Source organism: Lissotriton vulgaris, chromosome 7 (genome assembly GCF_964263255.1).
Source record: "Lissotriton vulgaris chromosome 7, aLisVul1.2, whole genome shotgun sequence".
NCBI classification, from domain to species: domain Eukaryota; kingdom Metazoa; phylum Chordata; class Amphibia; order Caudata; family Salamandridae; genus Lissotriton; species Lissotriton vulgaris.
In genome coordinates this window covers 1,699,533,313-1,699,553,629 of record NC_141695.1, presented here as the reverse complement: position 1 = coordinate 1,699,553,629, position 20,317 = coordinate 1,699,533,313, and the positions used below count along the sequence as shown (strand labels likewise).

General features: G+C 46.6%; 1 protein-coding gene across 1 annotated transcript in view; it reads left to right on the top strand.

Annotated features, from left to right (window-relative positions):
- TCFL5 (transcription factor like 5) overlaps positions 1 to 20,317 on the top strand; it is a 451,726-nt gene that overhangs the window by 381,727 nt on the left and 49,682 nt on the right. The gene's annotated exons all lie outside the window — the stretch shown is intronic.

The window sequence follows — 20,317 nt, the reverse complement described above, 5'->3', positions numbered from 1 at the left end:
AACTGATTGTGTTAGGTTTCATGTTCTTATAGTGTTTCCTGAGTGTTGGTTAACATTTCTGAAATTGTTCAACATTTGTATTTTTTAGAAAGACTACATTTGTATTGTTCATACTCCTACAGTGCTCTGTGGCTGCAGGTACCACGTCTGGTTAAATGGAGGATGCCCAGAATAGCCACTTTTGTTCAGGCCATTTCACTTAATTTTTTTATTTGGACGATTCTGTTTTTGCATCTGTCTGTCTGTATGTCTCTGAAGTACTTTATCATTCAGACGTTTTATTTTTATTGGTAGTCTGCTTTACCTACTGGTACCTCATCTACTAGATATTTATTCCAAAGTAATAATTTGTTCTTTAACATTGGATCTTTTAAATATTCACTTGCCCGAATCATTCACCGTGGTCAGTCTGGGAATTCCCGATACATTACAACAACAGTATGCAGTGTAAAATATACAACATACAGTATATGGTGTAAAGCGGCCATAGGCCTGAAACAACATAATATATTTAGTAACACATCCACCTCATTTGAAAATACTCAAACTTCAGCCAATTTGATGGAAGCTTAAGCTCTCCTACTCCCTCCCAGAGGCCACCATAGATCAGCTTTCAATCACTCATTGTGTGTGAGGGATCTGCTCTTATCTTTCAGTGAACCTTAAATTGTATCTATTTTGGTCAGCTTTGTATTTCAACCAGCCCTATCTTCAGCGCTACTGTACTGTGAGTTGTTTTTAGGGGAGATTGTTAGAATGTTTGGACCAGTGAAATCATTTGGTCTGACTATTCATTGTTACTAACTTTCACCATGGCTGACAAAGAGAAGAAATCTCATTGTGAGCCTTGTTCATCTTGTGATCACCAAAACATTTACACTGATGACCCACACTCTCAGTGTATTTATTATTTATTGTCTTTATCCTAAACATTTGTCAGCAGAATGCAAGATTTGCGAGTCTTTCTCAAGTAAGACTATTAAGGACAGAGAAAGGATTTTTGGCATTAATTTTAGCAGTAGAGAGAATTTTCCTCCTTTTAATGTTGATGGTGCCCCTCCAAGCACTTCCAAAAGGCAGCGCACAAAAGGGGACTTACACAGTTTCCTGAGAATTATTTATTTGGGCCACATAAAAAGATGATGAACAGAATGCTGGACATTGTCAAACGTTCTCCCCCAGCACAGAGATCTGAGCCTACATTTGTTGTTTTGTTGCTCCAGTTTGGACCCAGCCAAGTGCAGATCACTCTTGACCCTGCTCCCCATGGGAACAGTCCAGCCCTAACTGCTAGGCCCAGTTCTCACTGGGCCAGAAACCAGCATCCTGGACCGGTTTCATGGTATCACCCCTCATCAACCAGGCTTGCTTGAATCCAATGCGTAGTATTCATGGGACCCACGACTGGGTATACCCTTCCCTCTTGGGGTGACTAAAGAAACACAAAAAGATGATGGACGTAATGCTGAACATTGTCAAACATTCACCCCAGTACAGAGATCAGGGCCTAAATCCATCGTTATTTAGCTCACAATGCCATTCCAGTTTGAACTCAGCCAGTTTAAAATCCTAGATCCAGCTTTTGATGGGCTAACCCTTTGTTAAAAATGTTGATCAGGCTCTGCAAGGCCTAAAACAAAATTTCAAAGCAGGATTCAATCAGTATGGAGGACAGGGACATTCATATTATCCTTGTAGGAAATTAGGATCTGCTTTCATGGTTACCCCCACGTTTTGCCTGGTGTCAGTGTGGTTTTGACTTAGTCTACTGGGTTTATGCTAATAAGGACCCCAGCATCTGTCCACTCTCCCCTAAATTGACTCTGGCACTTTGGTACCTCCACAATTGGCTACTGGTGTACTACTATAAGTACCTAGTTATGGTACTGAGGTACCCACTGCCTAGGTACATCAGGGGTCTCCCATGGACTGCAGCATGTATTGTGCCACCCATGGGAGTTCACTTAAATTGTGACTACAGGCCTGCCATTTCAGCCTGTGTGTGGTGGTGTTTGCACAACTCACGACAGATATAAGTTTCCTTATATCTGAGGTCACTGCACTTAAAACCTATAAGTCAGTCCTGAGGGTAGGATCCTTGGTTACAAGTGTAAGGGGGCCCCTGCATGAGCAGGACACCCCTACAAGCACTAGAGTCGAGTCTCCAGGCTTTGTAAGTTTGGTCAGCCATTTTAAGGTATATAGTGGGCATCAGTCATTGCGAGATGTCTAACTATATGGTGGTTTTACCGAACCTGATCATGTTTGGTATGGAACATGTTGGAATCATGCCCCAAAACCGATTACAGTGCTGGAAGTACGATCCTATGACCTGCGGGGCTCCTCCCGGTAACAGCCTTTTAGGGTCTGCCAGCAAGGTAGTGCTGCTGCGGACCAGACACAATTCTGTGCTCTTGTAGCTGAGCTGAGCTTGAGAAGGTTGCCTGTCACAGAGAGGTGTGACCACCTCCCAGATACGACTTAGGCCCTTATTATGATGTTGGTTGGACAGTAACCCAACGGCCTGTCGGTTGGGGTCCAATCGGTGCATTACGAAGAGCGGCGGTCAGAGTCAGCATGCGCAGGGACCGCCCGAGGATTCCCATGGTCTCAAGGAGCCCATCCAACCGTTGGTTGGAAATTAATCTCCTCCAATGGGGCAGTCACTGTCAGGCACCGCCGTAGAGATTACGATTTCTCTTTCAGCCATACTTTCAATAGCGGTCTGTCCGCCATTAAAAGGCTGTGGGAAACTGATTTTGGGGGCCCCTAGCAGGGGCCCATACCACCGCTGCCTCAGCCAATGAGGCCTGGGGGCACCACCCAAACATCCATGCCCTCGTGCCAGGCACCAATTGTTTGTAAACATTAATTTCCCCAATGCTGCTTGTGCTGTGGCCCTTTTCCGGGCGCTGCATAAGCCGTAAAGTAAAAATTTATTTTTCCGAACGCCGACTACTAGTCAGTTGGTTTCCAGTCAGACACAATGCCGGTTGGACACTCGTCCGACCGGCATCGTAATTAGGCCCTTAGTGTATTGGGCTTTGCAGCCCCAGCAGATTGCATTGAAGGGCACATTTGGTGCCCTCCTTGCATGCTCTGATTTGACTGTATGTCAAAAAGAAGTTCCCTTTGGATTATTCACTAAAAAGACAACAATTCTTACAAACTACTAAATAGATGTCATTCATTCATCGGGACCCACCAGTTGGAGCAATGCAAAATACAACAAAACAGTTCTGTAAAAACAAATAGATTCAGTATGCACAACTTATTCATATACAAAGCAAGTTAAAAACAAACAAATATTAAAATTAAATAAAATAAAATTTGGGAACACAGACAATATACGAACGGAACAATTCATATACAAATTCTAAACCTAAGCCGTTCCTAAAACTAATCAGGGAGGTGCAAAATAAAGGTAAAAATTGCACAACAGTCAGAATAATCCTTGCTCAATGTGTATTGCACTTCTCCCTTTGACTCAGCGCGTTTCAACGGACATTTAAAATACAACCGCCTTCATCAGGAGTATATTAGCTGTCTTCCCAAAATCAATTTCTTATTGAGAGAGCCGTCCTTCTTTAAATAATGATTGTCAGCCTCAGTGAGGTAATCCGCAATTATAAGAATACCTTAAAATCCTTTGCTTATCGATCATATGTAAAGGCTGTCCTCCTTACAATAATAGTCATCAGCCGCAAATGAGTCAGCCATCGATAGGTAAATAGAGGAATATCTAGATATACTTTGCTAATCAGCAATATGGGATCGGTGTTGTTGGGGATGATTATTCAAATGCTAGGCGATAAAAACAGGACTTTTGAGATAACATTAAAATGTTTCAGCACGCGGTACGTAAGATAGCCACTCTCCAATCAGTTTAAAAGACGTACTTCAATAAACGGGTGCTCAATCCACTTTCCGCATTCTGTGTAGTTTGTAACCTCAGCTTCTTTAAAATAACAGCTTGAAGCGTCCCGCGTGCAGTCCCGATAATTTTCTTCAAAGGAAAGACCTCTCTCTTTTATTAGAGATGCTCTGGTTTGAGCCAGTTGAGTATCCTCCTATCTGTCCAGCCCCTCCTCTGGGAGTCCCCGCTGAGTCGTTCCAACCCTTTCGCTAGGGTACTTAAAGGCTCCCCTGTCGATGGGTCCTTAGATTCGTTGTGGAACAATACACACCACTGAAACCAAAACACTCGTCCATCGTCTGGGCACTTGGACTTCGTTGGACTTCGAATGGAGCCGAGGCTGCATCAAAGACGACACCTACTACTCCTGGTCTCGCTGTTCTTCAAATCTTCTGCTCCATCTGTGCTTCATCCAGGTATCTCCAGAAGGCCTGTGGGCATCAAGGACATCTGAAGTAATCTCCCATGGAGTGAACAAGCCACTCCCCTTTCTCTGCTGGCAACACAATGAAGCTGACGGGTCTTCTGGTCCTGGCCTCTCACAGACTTCCTGAGGCACAGACTTCCTGAGGTGGTGGTTCTGTAGCTCCCTAGAGGCCTGTCCTGTCTTCTCAGCTATTTTGAGGACAGTATCCCTCCTCAGGGATGCTTGGACTAATCCCCTGTGCACCGTGCCGACTTGCCTTTGCAAAACTTGTTGGCTCTGCACGCCAGAGATCTTCGGGCTACAAGAAGCTCCAGCCTCCTGCACCTCATCTTTCGAAGATCAGCATCCTCACTGCATCCTCTGCATCATGGGCCTCCATCTTTGGATAGATACCGGAGGTCCTCTCTCAACTCCTGTGCATTCGGCTTGTGTGTCTCCCTAAGGGTCTTCTCTTTGCTTTAGTGGGCTCCCCTGCTTGCTTGGGACCAGCTCTGACTATCCTGCACTTGGTGAGTCCCTTGGATCTTGCTGGTCCCAATGTCAGCATCTTTTCGCTCTCCACCCCAGTTGCGGCTACCAAGAGTTGTTGGTGCTCCTGCTGGACACCAGCCACCTAGACACCGACATCCGACATGGGAGACCTCCTGCATGGCTCCTGGTCTTCCTCAGTGTCACCTGGTCCTCACAGCTGCAGCGACAAGGTCTGAACCTCTTGACATTGTTGGGAGTTGTGCTTCCGTGCCTCCTAGTCACCTCCGAGTGGCATAGACTCTGGCCTCACTGCTTGCAGGTTCTTCACTTCAAGAATCCACCCTTGGATTCCACCAGGCTCATTCACAGTCTTATCCAAAGGCATCTTCTTCAAAGTCTTCTTTTGTTGTCTATGGTAGGTTCCGACATCACATCACACCTATGCACCCAGCAACCTTGGTGTGGGTAACCTGGTTCCTGGGGCATCCACGGTTGGGGTGGCTCTCCAACCTTCTGTCTTCCACAGGGTTTCTTCGGGGTCCTCTGGGAAGGGTCCCCCTTCTTTAGAACTAAAACTGTGACTTCTCCATTGACCTCCATTGGGCACGTGGCTGTGTTTCCACTCTGCACACAGCCTCCGTGGGGTTTCTGTGTACTTACCTTGGGTGGAACTTGTTTCCCCAGCTCCTCTGAGTCTTCTGGTCCAAGTCTTGTTCTTTTTTGCAGTACTCATTCCTATTTCTTAATATATGATTTGGTCTCCCCCTGGAGACCAGTTTGTATTTGTGCTAGTTACCTGATTATTTTGACGTATTCTTATGTATTGTGTTGTTATCTACAGGTAGACCAATGTGTTAGTGATTGTGTTGTGTAATAAATAGTCTTATTTTTATAAAACACTGTGCGGTACTTTTTCATCTAATCTACACTGTTGATTAAATGTGGTGAAACAAGCTGCTTGCACTCTTTCGAGATAATCGTGAAGGGAGCTCTCCACGCCTATTACTTTGAGAGCTCTCTATGGTTATCAAAGACCACTAAAATCACCATAAGGGTTGCCTGGATTACTGCACGGTGCATCACTGAATAAATGTGCACCATATACTAAGCCATCCTACATTGGTGTGCAGTGGTTGGGATTAAAGCCTGCACTATTTTACCACTTAATCTAAGGAAAGGTTACTTGAAAAAACATCAGTAGCTAGGCACATATAAAATATGTTTATCAAGTAAGTTCTACTGAACCTTTTGTATTGACTGTCAAGGGTCTTAGCACAACCCTTTCTCCAATCTTTGGAAGTTTAGTTCACATGGGTAGGCAGGTGCATTACACCGCACTACAATTAATACTATGTTTCAAGTTGGTGAACCCAGTTGTCTTAGGTTCCAGAAACGTAGGACCCTATGTGCATCTAGGAAACTTAAGACTGGTAGCAATCCTAACAAAGATCATCTCGTTGAGATGCTCCTACAGGATGACCTCCATAATCCTGATGGGTCAGATGGGAAGGATGTCTTAGGTATGGGTGATGATGCCCCAGAACAAGAGCCACTGGTGTCCAACACCTATGACTCTGCTTCTGAGCATGCCCAGGAGGAGTCTGAAGACCATTTACTGGATAACTGTAATCTCACAGGGAACAGTACAGTACTGATGGTACGAAGGAAGACACTAGAGGTAGGTCCACCTTTATTCCTCCTGGGAAGGTTCAAAGAGTTCAGGGGAGGTCCTGGTCCTCCTCAGTCAATTCAACCTCCACTGTCACTTCTGTGGGGACCTCCATCTGTAGCAAGAAGGATGACTCCTTAGAAAGGGAATGCCATCTGCTCAAACTTGAGAGAGGCAAGCCCTGAATCAAGACGGAACAGTTGGCCCTAGATATGGAGACTCTAGAAGTTAGCGAGAATATAGGATTAGGATCCCATGGTGGCAGCACTTGTGAACCTAGAGTTAGAAATCTCTCTTGTGACTCTAGGAACTTGAGCAGGATAGTCACTCCTTCCCAGCAGGGTGATGACACCTATAAGTGGATCACTGTTTTAGAGAGGGCCTGTAATGTCAAAAGGTTCCTTAGGGGCAGTGGGCAGCTATCACGTGGCACTCCTATGCTAACAAAGGTAAGACAAACTCTTGACTGTAAAGGAAGAAGATCCAGACAATTATGAAGTCTTGATGGGCGCCCTCATAGATGGGTTTGGGTTAACCCCTGAACAATACAGGGTTAAGTTTAGGTGCACACAGAAGGCACACAATCAAGACTGGGTAGATTTTGTAGATAGTGCTATTAAGGCTCTGAAAAGGCTGGCTTCATAAAAGTAATGTGCATGATTATGAAGGACTGTACAGTTTACTAGTGAGGGAGTACATCCTTAATAACTGTCAGATTCAGCAACTCCACCAGTACCTGGTGTACTTGTATCTGACCTCTTCCCCAAGAATTGGGAAAGAAGGCAGACAAGTGGGTCCTCACCAAGTTGAAACAGAAGTCTCATGGTGGTGGTGACCAGAATAAGCAAGAATATTCTATGGGCCAAGAGAAAAGTGGGGAGAAAGCTAAAGACAAGAAAGAGTCTTCCGAAGGTCCCCGAAAATCTTTCTCTGGGGTGGGTCCCAATCCTCCTTCTCTAACATTAAACCTTGGTGCTATCTGTGTAAAAAAATGGTCAAAGGGCAAAGGATGCCAATTGCTTTAAGTCTAGCACCAAAACTGCTGCTACTACTACTACCCCTAAGACTCCTAGTGCCCCTAGCAATAGCACTGATAGTAGCAGTGCCCCCAAGAGTTTAGTTGGATTAACCTTGGGAACTGAAGTGGGTCCTGGCCTAGTCAGGACAACCTCTCAGGCTTTTTTGGTGTGTGATTGTGGCACGAGCTGGCCACCCTCTTTGTAAGTCCTACTAACTTGGGCAAATACAGACAACATCCTCATCAATGGCTAGGAAGCTGTAGCTTACCAGGACACAGGGGCCAGTGTCACTATGGTGACAGAGAAACGTGGGTCTCCTAATTGGTCAAATTTACCAAGTGACCAATGCTAGCAATGTCAGGCCTGATCATTCCATGACAGTTGTTCATATCAGCTCGGGAGGGGTATCTGGCCCAAAGAGAGTTGTGGTATCCCCAGACCTACCTGTGGACTGTCTACTGGGTAATGATTTGGAAACTTCAGCCTAGTCTAATGTGGCGTTCAGGACACATGCAAAAATGATGGGAATTTCAGCCAGTGCCTTTGCAGCCACTAGGGCTCAGGCCAAGGGATTAGTCACTGGGGGAGCACTGGATCCTGAAAGAATGGACCAGCCATCTCCCAAGAGAAGGAGCGGGAATAGTATGGATGTATCCTCCTCTCAGGCTCCCAGTGAGAAACAGCCTCCTAAAGGAGATGATCAAGGTACTTCTGAAGGCAGTGTCCCAGAGGAGCTTCGGCCTGACAAGGCAGAGCTACTGGGGCAGGAGGACATTCCAGGGAAGACTTGAGTCTATAGCAGAAGGCCTGCTCCTCTCTTGAACAACTCAGACTGCAAGCTGCTGCTGAGGAGGCAGGGAATGTCAGCGGGTCCCATAGGATTTATTGGGAAGATGGCTTCTGTTTTCTGAAAGTAGAGACCAGAAATTCAGGGGTTACCTATTGACCCTGTCAAATGACATTTCCCTCGAAGTATATCTTGAGCAAAGCAAGGCTTGGGCCAGGCTTGTCACTCACTTTCACTGGCCCCACATGTCTGAAGAAACCAAGGAGTTTTGTCGCTCCTGTGTCACCTGCCAAGCCTGTGATAAGTAGGGTAGCACTACAAAGGCTACCTTAATCCCACTACCAGTGGTTGGGGTTCCCTTTGGGAGAGTAGGGATAGATATTGTAGGTCCCTTAAACCCTCCAACAGCATCTGGACCTAGTTAAATCCTAGTGCTGGTGGACCATGCCACTAGGTATCCAGAGGATATTCCCTTAGGACCACTATAGATCCTGTGGTTGCCAAGGCCCTCATGGGAACCTTTTCCAGAGTTGGCTTCCCTAAGGAGGTCTTGTCAGATAGAAGTACTAACTTCATAGGCTTGTTGAAAGGCTCTACATCATGGTACTCCCAGAAAAGCTAAGGCGAAAATGGGATGTTTTACTACCTTGCAAACACAAGGAGATGATGAACGGAGTGCTGAAACATTTCAGACACATGCTTTAGCTCACTTTGCCACCTCAGTTCAGACCCAGCTATATGCAAATCAGTCTCAACCCTGTGCCTCATGGGAACAGTCGAGGCCGAACTGCCAAGCAAGGTCTTCCCTGAACTGGAAACAAGCATCCTGGGACCGGTTTCTGGGTAACACCCTTCATCAGCCAGGCTAGCTTGAAACCAGTGGCAAAGTGAGCAAGAGACCCACGTCTGGGCATACCCTGCCAACTTAGGGCGAACAAAGCAAACACAAGGAGATGATGGATCGATTGCTGAAACTTTTCAGACACTCACCCCCAGTCATAGATCTGAGTTGAATCCATCATCATTCTTTATCTCACTTCGCCACCTCAGTTCAGACACAGCTATATGCTAATCAGTTTCGAGCCTGTGCCTCATAGGAACAGTCAAGCCCGAACTACCAAGCCGGGTCTTCTCTGAACCGGAAACAAGCATCCTGGCACCTGTTTCTTGGTAACACCCTTCATCAGCCAGGCTAGCTTGAATCCAGTGGCAAAGTGAGCAAGGAACCCACGTCTGGGCACACCCTGCCAACTTAGGGCGAACAAAGCAAACACAAGGAGATGATTGAAAAGTTTCAGCACTCCGTCTGACACTCACTCCCAGTTACAGATCTTAGTTGAATCCATCATCAGTCTTTAGTTCACTTCGCCTCCTCAGTTCAGACCTAGCTATATGCAAATCAGTCTTGACCCTGTGCCTCATGGGAACAGTTGAGCCCGAACTGCCAAGCCAGGTCTTCCCTGAACCGGAAACAAGCATCCTGGGACCGGTTTCTGGGTAACACCCTTCATCAGCCAGGCTAGCTTGAATCCAGTGGCAAAGTGAGCAAGGGACCCATGTCTGGGCATACCCTGCCAACTTAGGGCGAATAAAGCAAACACAAGGAGATGATGGACGGAGTGCTGAAACCTTTCAGACACTCACCCCCAGTCACAGATCTGGGTTGAATCCATCATCATTCTTTAGCTCACTTCATCACCTCAGTTCAGACCCAGCTATATTCAAATCAGTCTCGAGCCCGTGCCTCATGGGAACAGTCGAGCCCGAACTGCCAAGCCAGGTCTTCCCTGTTCTTTTTGCAAATGTTTTACCTCCTTGCCGTCTCTTTGCCTACTTTGCAGTCGCTAGGGCTCAGGACTGTGTTCTCGTATGGCTGAGTACATGACGAAGGCCAGCAAAAACCTTGAGGCAAGTCAAAGGCTTCAGAAATTTTGGCATGACCAAAGGCTGCACTGACTGTTTACCAGTCAGGACAGAAAGTGTGGGTGTTGGCGCCTGTGGCCCCAGCAGCTCTCCAGAAGCCAGATGTATGAAACTATTTTGCGTTCGCAAACAGTGCGGATCGCAAAATTCAGCATTTGAGAATCAAAAATGGCCTTTCCTTATGTATGAAAAACTTTGTATTCGCAATTTAGGTAATCAGAATATTTTGCCATTTACTTCATTGCAAATGCAAAAAGGGAATCGCAATTGGCGAATCCTTAATGCACATGTAAGAAGCCTTTCCTGAATACGAACTGAGCATTTTGGAAACACTAATTACCATCAACTTCAAGTTGATGTCAGCCATGTAAAAACTGTGAAAAATGCACAAAACTGCATTTTTCAAAGTTCCATGTTGCGCAAACATGTGTGTTTACATGTGCACACTTTCTTTTTTTGGGGGGCTTGGGGGAGGGAGGGGCATAGGCTCCCGGGCACCCTTGGGTTTGTCTTAGCTAATTTGTAATTACCAATTCGGTTATCGCAAATTAGCTATGCAAATCCATTCGCACCTATAGGCCTTAGTAACAACTGGAGTAGAATTACCTAATAGCGGTTTGCTATTTACCGAATCGCTATTGGGTAATATTAAGGATTCACTCAATTTTAGGCGATTCCTACATACATAGCATTTTGTAATTCCCAAAAAGCGATTCGGTAAAAATTGCTATTTGAGAATCTCAAACATTTTTGGGGATACATCTGGCCCTAAGACAAGTGGAGTGGCCCCCACACTGTATTGGAAAAGAAAGGTGAGGTCACCTAATTGGTACAGGGTACTTCATATGAACCGCTTAAAACCTTTTGTGTGCAGGGCTGACATGAGCTTGTTCATGGCCACTGATGAGGGATAGGCGGAAGAGAGAGACCCTCTCCCTGATCCCCTCTCACAAGACCCTCTTGATGGATCAGTTGAAGGAGTAGCCTTGGCAGGCATCCTCGCTGATCAACAGCAGGCTGATTGTAGACAGTTTCTCAGTCAGTTTCACTGTCTCATTTCTCTGACACCCAGTCAAAATAGCTGGTGTACCCATGAAATGGACACAGGTTACAGTCTGCCTGCGAAGGGAAACATTTACGGACAGCCTGACTATATCGGAGATTGCATCAGGGCAGAGGTCCAAAAGATGCTGGAGTTGGTGGTCATTGAGCCTTCAGATAGCCCTTGGGCAAGTCCTGTGGTCCTTGTACTAAAACCTCACACCCAGGATGGTAAGAGAGAGATGAGGTTTTGTGTTGACTATAGAGGCTGCAATGCAGACACTAGGACTGATACTTATCCAAATTCCAAGGGCAGATAGGCTGATTGATACTTTGGCCTCTGCCAAGTATCTCAGTACATTTGACCTGACTGCTGGTTATTGGCAAATCAGACTCTTTGAGGATGCCAAACCAAAAAACAGCATTTTCTGCCCCAGTGGGCATTATCAATGTATTGTGATGCCTTTTGGTTTCAAGAATGCACCTGTCACATTTCAGAGACTGGTGAATAGTCCTAACTGGTCTGGAAGCCTCTTGCGCAGCATATCTAGATGATATATCTGTCTCTAGCTCCACCTGGGAGGATCACCTAGTCCACCTCAGAAATGTACATGAAGTCCTGCAGAAAGCAGGCCTCACTATCAAGGGCACAGGGTGCCAGATATGGCAGAGCCAGGTTGTGTACTTGGGCCTCCTTGGAGTTAGAGGCCAAGTTCAGCCATTGGGGAGCAAAATTCAGACCATCATGGACTGGGTTGCTCCCACTACCCATGGTCATGTCAGAGCTTTCTTGGTCCTGACTGGCTACTACAGAAGATTTGTTAAGGGTTATGGATCCACAGTGACTTTAGAAAGTTCAGTGGACAGTTAGCTGTCAGAAGGCATTTGATGACCTGAAGCAAACTATGTTCTCTGCTACAATTCAGCAAAGTCCTGACTACTCCAAACCATTCATTGTCAGGACAGATGCTTCTGAGATCGGAATAGGTGCAGTTTTGTCACAACTGAATGCAGAGGGCCAGGATCAACCAGTAGCCTTTATCAGCAGAAGGTTGCCCCCCAGAGAGAAGCGTTGGTCAGCTATTGAGAGGGAGGCCTTTGCTGTGGTCTGGGCCTTGAAGAAGTTGAGGCCATGACTGTTTGACATTGCTCAGACAGACCATAAGCCCCTCTTATGGCTTAAACAGATGAAGGGTAATACCCCAAACTTTTGAGGTGGTCCATTTCCCTACATGGGATGGACTTTTCAGTGGAACACAGACCTAGGTGTAACTATACCAACGCAGATGGACTTACCAGTTATTTTCACTTAGAAAATGAAGACTCAACTGGGCAAGGTTAGTCTCATGTCCTTACGTTTGGGGGAGGGTGGTGTAGGAAAGTAGGTTCTGCTTTCATGGTTACCCCAACTTTTTTTCTGGTGTTAGTGTGTTTTTGACATAGTCTGCTGGGTTCCTGCTAATCAGAACCCCAGCATCTGTGCTCTCTCCACTAAATTGGTGCTGGTAAGTTCTTTGGTAACTCCACAATTGGCTACTGGTGTACCCTTATAAGACCCTAGTATATGGTACTGAGGTGCTCAGGGCAAAGGTACACCAGGGGTCTCCAATGGGCTGCAGCATGTATGGTGCCACCCATGGGAGTCCACTTAAACTGTGACTACAGGCCTGCCATTTCAGCCTTAGTGAGCTAGTGCTTGCACCACTCACAACAGATATAAGTTTCCTTATATCTGAGGCCACTGTACTTAACATTTATAAGTCTCCCCTATGGCAGTCTATTCAGTCGTGAGGGAAGGGTGCTTGGTTACTAGTGTGAGGGTGCCCCTGCATGAGCAGGATACCCCTACAAACCCTGGAGTTTGTCCGCCAGGCTTTGTAAGTACGGTCAGAAATTTTAAGGGATATAGTTGACATCAATCATTACAAGATGTCTAACTATATACTAGCGGCACCAAACATGGTCATGTTTGGTATCAAACATGTTGGAATCCTACTCTAACACCGAATTTGGTGCTGGAAGTATGATCCCATGTACTGGGGGGGCTCCTTAGGGACCTCCATGTACTCCCGGTAACAGCCTTTCAGGGTCTGCCCTCCTGCTGCTGAGCTCAGCTCGAGCAGAGGAAGGTAGAACCATAGGTTATCCAGTATTGGGGTATCTTTCATAGATTCACATGCCTAAGTGTTTTGCCGTAGTCGAGATGGGAGTCCCAATGTACCATAATCAAGCAGTATTTAAATTAATGGCCCTGAGCCATGTTCTATATAGTCTATCTATGTCCTTTTTAAAAAGGGACTAAATGTTGAATGCAGCCAATCAACTGCTAGCACCCTGTAGAACCTTCCCAGCAGAGGCAGTTTCCCTTCAGGCCATTGGATAAACCAAACGCTTGTGTTTTACTCAAAAATATATCAAACCCAGCAGGAGATTTATACAAAATCTATTGTGTGTATTAATTTTATTGAATGTATATAACTTTGGGGATTGAAAAAGCGATATAATTTACATGATTGTTCAATGTTTGGTTTATTATTGTATAATCTTTGTATTCCTTGTGTATGAGTATGGATGTAGCGTGTGTGAACCAGTGTATGTGATGGATGTTGTCTTGTAAAGTATACGTTTTTGTATTTGTGGGATATTGCTTAACAATTGTTGTACATATGGGTATAAAATGAAAAGAACAATTCTTTCAAAAAATGAAATAAGTCCTTAAAAATAAACAAGCGATTAATGAGCTTACATATGTATTGATGGTTCTTACATGTGGGTAAAACTTTATTGAAAAAACAGCAGCATTGGCAACTGGTTTGGTTGCTTGTCTAGTTGTTTAAGGCTGTGTGTAGACTGATGTGAACCTCGGGATAGTGATACAGGGATATTGTACACAGGTCTCATATATTAGGTCCTGTGCATGCTTGCCTTGTTTGTATTCTGATATGCTGAAATTCAAAGTATCTGCTCCACGCATGCATCTCTTACTAGCGCCGGACTCTCGTGTGAACTGGTTCCAGCACATGGCCCACATCAAAATATCTATGTTCCGGCGTTGTGAAAAAAAAAATCCTCAAAGCATCCTGATATATTTTTATTTGAACCTACTGTGCACTGGTTACAGCACACACTATATGATGCAACACTGCTGGTACTGCGGATATCGTTTGTGAATAAGTACATGCGCTCACTTGTAAAGGGGACAGAATGAAAGTTCCACTCTTACCTGTCCGTCGGTATATTGAGCCGGAACTGAGCTCTTCGGGGAGGTGCCGACTGCAGAATTTTGTCGCTCTTTAAGGCGATTGGGTATGTTTACTGCGTTTAGCGATGACATCACATGGGAGCTAGGGAAATGTAGTTTATCGACATCTTCTGCCACATGGCTCACGTGTGTATGCGTCACGGCGTTATCAGGTGTGTTTACTGCGTTAAGCGATGACATCACATGTGTGCACAGGCGCTAAGGAAATGTAGTTTATCCAGTATTGGGGTATCTTTCATAGATTCACATGCCTGAGTAATTCCCCTTCGCCGAGGCAGGAGTCCCACGGTAAATTACAAAAGTAGTGCCATAAGTTAATAATAATAGTAGGCTAAAAGAAAAAAGCCTGGGGCCTAAATCTTAGTAGCCTATCTACATCGTTATCGTAAAAAGAACCAAACGTCAACTCCAACCAATCAGCTACCAGCTCCTTCTAGAACACTCTCAGCAGAGCCAGTTCTCCTCAGATTTTCACAGCACGTCGTGTGGAAGGAAGTTTCCCTGAGTGCCACTCAGTTCTTCTTTTTCTTCAGTATGTCTGACAGGAAAGCTCTTTTCAAGCCCTGCAGGACTTGTGAAAAGAAGAGGGTCCATGTGGATGACCAACCCAGGGACTGCATTTATTGCCTTTTATCCCAAGTATGATCTGCCATACATTCCCTACTAAAACCCTTAGGGTTAGAGAGGCAAGACTGCTCCTGTGGCTCAAATGTTCTTTGGCTGAAGAGGATGACAGAGCTTCTACTTCCAGTAAAAGAGTCAGATCCCATGACATCTCTTAAAGTGAGGGAAGAAAACACCTGATGTTTCTGACCCTTCAAGGAGGTCACCAAAACTCTCCTCTGGGTCAACGCTGTCTCTGTCATCCACAGCAGACAAGGAATCAAAAAAGGCATCTACTTCCAAAAGTGTAAGTAAGAGCCATGTTAAATCTGTCATGGTCACTACATCGTCAACTATCTCTGTGACTTCTTCTGCCTCATCATCTACGGCTACTATCTCTACTACGGCCATAAAATCGCCTATTCTATCTACAAAAATCACTATCTCTACCAAGAAACCAGTTCTTGAGGAGACGTCGACGAGAAAAACGAAATTACTGTCGACAAAGTCTCCACCGTTGACGAAGATTTCATCGTCGTCGAAATCCACGTTGACGAAGACTGTTCCGTCGACGACAACATTAATTATCCCATCGAGGACGAGCCAGTCGACAAAGAGCCCATCGACGACAGATTTACCTATTCAATCTACAGTTTCTGCTGGGTTAGCTCTACCCACACAGTCAACGTCTATATCAGCTGGTCTTTACCAGCGTAAAACTTTTCAAAGACAGCAGGATTACAGCAAGATCTCACCACTTATGCCTTTGCATCTCCTAGACACTTACTTTGAGGATGAAGACTATGACGACGAAGATGATGACGGACCCTTTAGTAGTATTCACCATCTTTCTGAATTAAACATCAAGTGTCAGGATGACAACGATGAGGACGACTACCAAGATCAATATTACCAGGAAGAGATTATGGTTCCACATCATAGATTCCATCGCAGGGAAGTACGCCAGAGGGAAATGAGTCACCTCCCTCCAACGCTCATCCAAGATCTACAGGCCATGCTGGCCTTCAGAGGTTTCCCCCACAACAGGCGGTTCCAGACAACCCACCTATGCCAACGTTGGTTCCAGTTCCCTTTATTCAACCTGAAGTTCCTGTTACACCAGCCACCCCTTCAGGTCAAGCTGAACAGGTGCATGATGACAATACCTCTTCCGAAGAGGAGGTTGAAGAGGGGAGTTACCTGAGAATACTAACGTTCCTGATCCCTGGGATGACTATGTAATCCCAATGCCTTCTCCACCTCTTCCTCTGCCTTCCGATTCTCCCCCTGTGGACATCGGGGGTTTTCATAATTTAATGCAATGGGCTGCAGCTAGATTTCAACTGCCAGTTACAGTCGAATAGACCGATTGTTTCCTTCATGATTTCAAGGAAGAATCCAGAAAAATCACGAGAGCGGTACCTATAATAGACTATATCTGGAATGAAGGGGTTAAAATCATGAAGACGCCTGCATCTATTCCGGCGGTGCTTCCACGCATTGAGAAGAAATACCGTGCCCCTGCCAACAGCCCTTCATGCCTGATTGGTCTCCCTCTGCCAAATTCAGTAATTTCGCAGGCCTCCCAACAGCGTTCTAAGAAACCCACCACATCACCAGCAGCAGCCTCTATCAGAGCTGCCAATTCCCGAGCCATTATCGGCCGTTATGACCGTCAAATGTGGTCAGATATGGCGGGTCTTATTGACCTCAATCCAGAGGACCGTAGGCAGGAGGCAAGAAAGATTCTGCTGGAAGGAGAACATTGTGAGAAGTTGGCCTGATATATAGTGCTCACTATTCTAGTGATCACTGTGTATCATACCAAATGACCCTTATTGATGATTGGTTGTAAGTCAACCTTATAGACCAGCTATCCTAGTAGCGTGGACAAAAGCAGTCTTTAGGCTAAACTCTAGAGGGCGTGTAAAGCCAGTTGTTTTACCATCACATATACCCCTTGAACACCAAGTGAAAGGACACCACACAAGTTGTTATAAAAATAAAAGGATATTTATTTATAACAAGTCTACCCTGATCTCTTTATGAGTCAGGGAGCTAAGCACACAACAAAACTCTTACGAAAATACTTTAAGTTGCACAATTTACACAAATGCCCGAGGGGCACGAAAAACCATATACTCTAAAAGTGGAATGCGAAATACTAGCAGGTAAGTAACAAGATCCAGAGGCTTCAGGATCGCTAGGACTACCCTATTGAACCCTAAGGTTAGGAGCAGGAGGTCTAGGGAGATCGGGTGCAGAGTGTGCACTCTCACGCGGGATGCGGGACAAAGTCTATGGAGGCTAGTATTTCTTAAGTTACTGTTATCGGACGAATCCGACTAGATAGACTAAAAACGACAAAGGATCTGGACACTTGGATAGTGAACCTGCGTTGGAGCACCGATATGCTCGGGTTACCTAGCCCAGGGGCTGCGGCTGCATAGGGTTCAAAAGACGTCGGGAATCCTCGTTGTAGTCTATGGAGCCTGAAAGAAGAAGTTGCTGGCAGGCGACCAGTGAAGGAGTTCGGTGTGATCCAAGCCTGGATCGGTGATGGAGACGACCTGAAAGCAGATGGGACTCAGTTCTTAATCACTAGCCAGTGATTGTGTGGGCACCAGGATGGCACCGGATGAAGTCACCTCGACCAGGTGAGTGGGCGACGCTGGATTCTGCAGTCACACGGGCTAGGAGGCGTTGTCGGCGACCAGGCTGGAGGTGCGAGCTGTCCCACGAAGGTATCTGCTGTCGGCGATGCTGGACCCAGGATTGGGGCAACAAACCTTGGCAAAGTCAAGCCCACGCGGTGGAGTCAAGATGGCGTCTGGAGTGGACCACAAGGGTCCGGGGTGCACCTCTTTTGGAGGGGAGCAAGGGCCAGTCTGGAGCAACCAGACCAGCGGTGTAATCGTCGTGGTGCGTCGTCAGGAGGGCCACTAGCCAGCAGGCAAGTGACCGGACAACGCGGTGAGCAGCAAAGAGCAGAAGGGCCCCACGCAGATCTCGTGGATGCTGGGGGGCTGGACTTCGGTGCTGGAGCTGCTCAGGGTTAGGGCTTCTCAAACCCCAAAGCACCCACTCGAGGATCCCTCGGCGGTCGTGCTGGTTAAGCGTCGTGCAGTTTCAGAAGATGGCCGGTCCCTCAGGTCTCGTCACACCCACGAATCTCAGCTGGGCTGATGATGCAGGTAGAGGTCAGAGATGCCAGGGAATCCGCGTCTCGTCGAGCTGGGCAGTCTTGATCCGGAGGATGGACTTACAGCAAACCGTGATGCTTAAATGGTGCCTGCGGGTGCAGGGTGGCTACTCCTTAGCCACAAGGGAGAGTCCTCAAAGAAAGTCAAGAGTTCCTTTCGTAGAAAGTCGTTCAAGATTCAGGATGATCAAATTTTGGAAGGGGGCCCGCTCCTACCTTTATTCCAAGTAAAGGGGCTGGCACGCGACTAGGTCCTGCCCATGGGTGGGACCAGGAGGGGGGTGGTTACACCCCTCTCCCTTGTCCGGACTTTCCCCAGCTCAGGGGCTGGTGTGCCCCTGGAACTGGTTTGAGCCGGCATATGCACAGTGAGCACCGGGGTGCCACTTGCTGTCACCTTCCTCTCAGCCCTGCCTACCTGGGATACACAAAACCCTGTCTGGGATGGTGCTAGCGCCGCCCCTGACAGGAAACCCTTTGTCCGAGCTCTCCTCGCTGGAAGGACTCCCAGCAGCAGGAGGTCAGACTTGTGTCTGTGGTGGCAGCATCCATTTTGTGATGCTGAGGCTCGAGTTAACTTTAACCGGGGTTCACAGTTACATACACGTCGTGTCCCTCTAGAAGGGTGGAATGCTAACCCCGTCGCCAGAATTGGCGAGGGGTTAGTATTCCAATTCGTATGACACCTTACTCGACATGTTTTGATAAAGCGATACCAAAGTTGGCAAATAACCGCGAGGATTGGAATGCACTTAAGAGTATATGGTACGCGTTATCATGGAACAGCTATTAGGTCTTGGTTCCGCAAGCTGCAAACGGGCTCAGCTCATGCCAGAGCACCATCTCACATAATTCCAAGCACTCTGCCTTCAGGATTGTTAAGGCCTGCCATAGGAGTGACTGATAGGAATATATGTGTCCACTTTAGGGTTAGATATAGGAATACTATATCTAAAGCAAAGGGTGATTACACCACCTTGCCCCAGCTGTCGTGCAGCCAGTAGTGTCAGATTTGGGTGGCCAGCCAGGGGTGGCATAATACATGCTGCAGCCCCTGGTAGGCCCTGGGTACACCTATGCCCTGGGCACCTAAGGTACACTGTACAGGGACTGATAAGGCGACTCAGTATCCAATTGGGTACGCACCTAAGGTACATGGAATCCATTTTACAGCGAGAGCAGGGGGCCTGGGGTCCTGAATAGCAGGGCCCCAGGTCAACTAAGTCGAAAAACCAGCAAAACACCAGGCAAAAAGTTATCCACCTTCCTACAAACATGCTGCATCGGAAACTATAGATTGCGCTTTGGATATCGTAAACACCAACTTCTGTCAGCTTGCAGATGCTGCAGTGCTTAACCCCTTAAGTGCTGCGTCGGTGCGTTGGCCGACGGCAGCACTACCTCCCCAGTGCTGCGCACGACCATTGGACGTCCATTCAGCACTAGTTCCAATGGACAGCGCAGCACTGAGGAGGGATGTTTACTAGCATCTATGAGGTTAAACGCCAGGACTGGCTTAAAGCCACAACTTTCAGACCTGAGGTAGAGACAAAGATTCTAGACATGGCCTATGACGGAGAGTCTTTGCTTGGTAAGCACATTGATGATGCCCTTTTAGCTATAAAAACTGTCACAGATACCGCACAATCATTGGGCACCCTTCAGTACAGGCGAGGAAATTTCAGAGGAGCAAGAGGGTGTGGTTTTTCATCAAGAGGAGGATACAAAAACCAGCAGAACAGGCAGTATCAATCCCAGTACAGACAGCCTTACAGTCAGTCCTCATACTGTCAATCGGCCAAGGCTAGTTTCTCTCGTCAAGGTGGTCGAAAGAGATCACAAAATCAAGGACGAGACACTAGCAGGAAGCAGTGATCTCCAAAGTGCGCCAGCCATATTACCTTCCTTACCCGTGGGCGTGAAGATTTCAGCTTTTGTTCACAAGTTGCAGGAAATTACTTCAGATCGATGGGTTCTAGACCTAGTAACCAACGGCC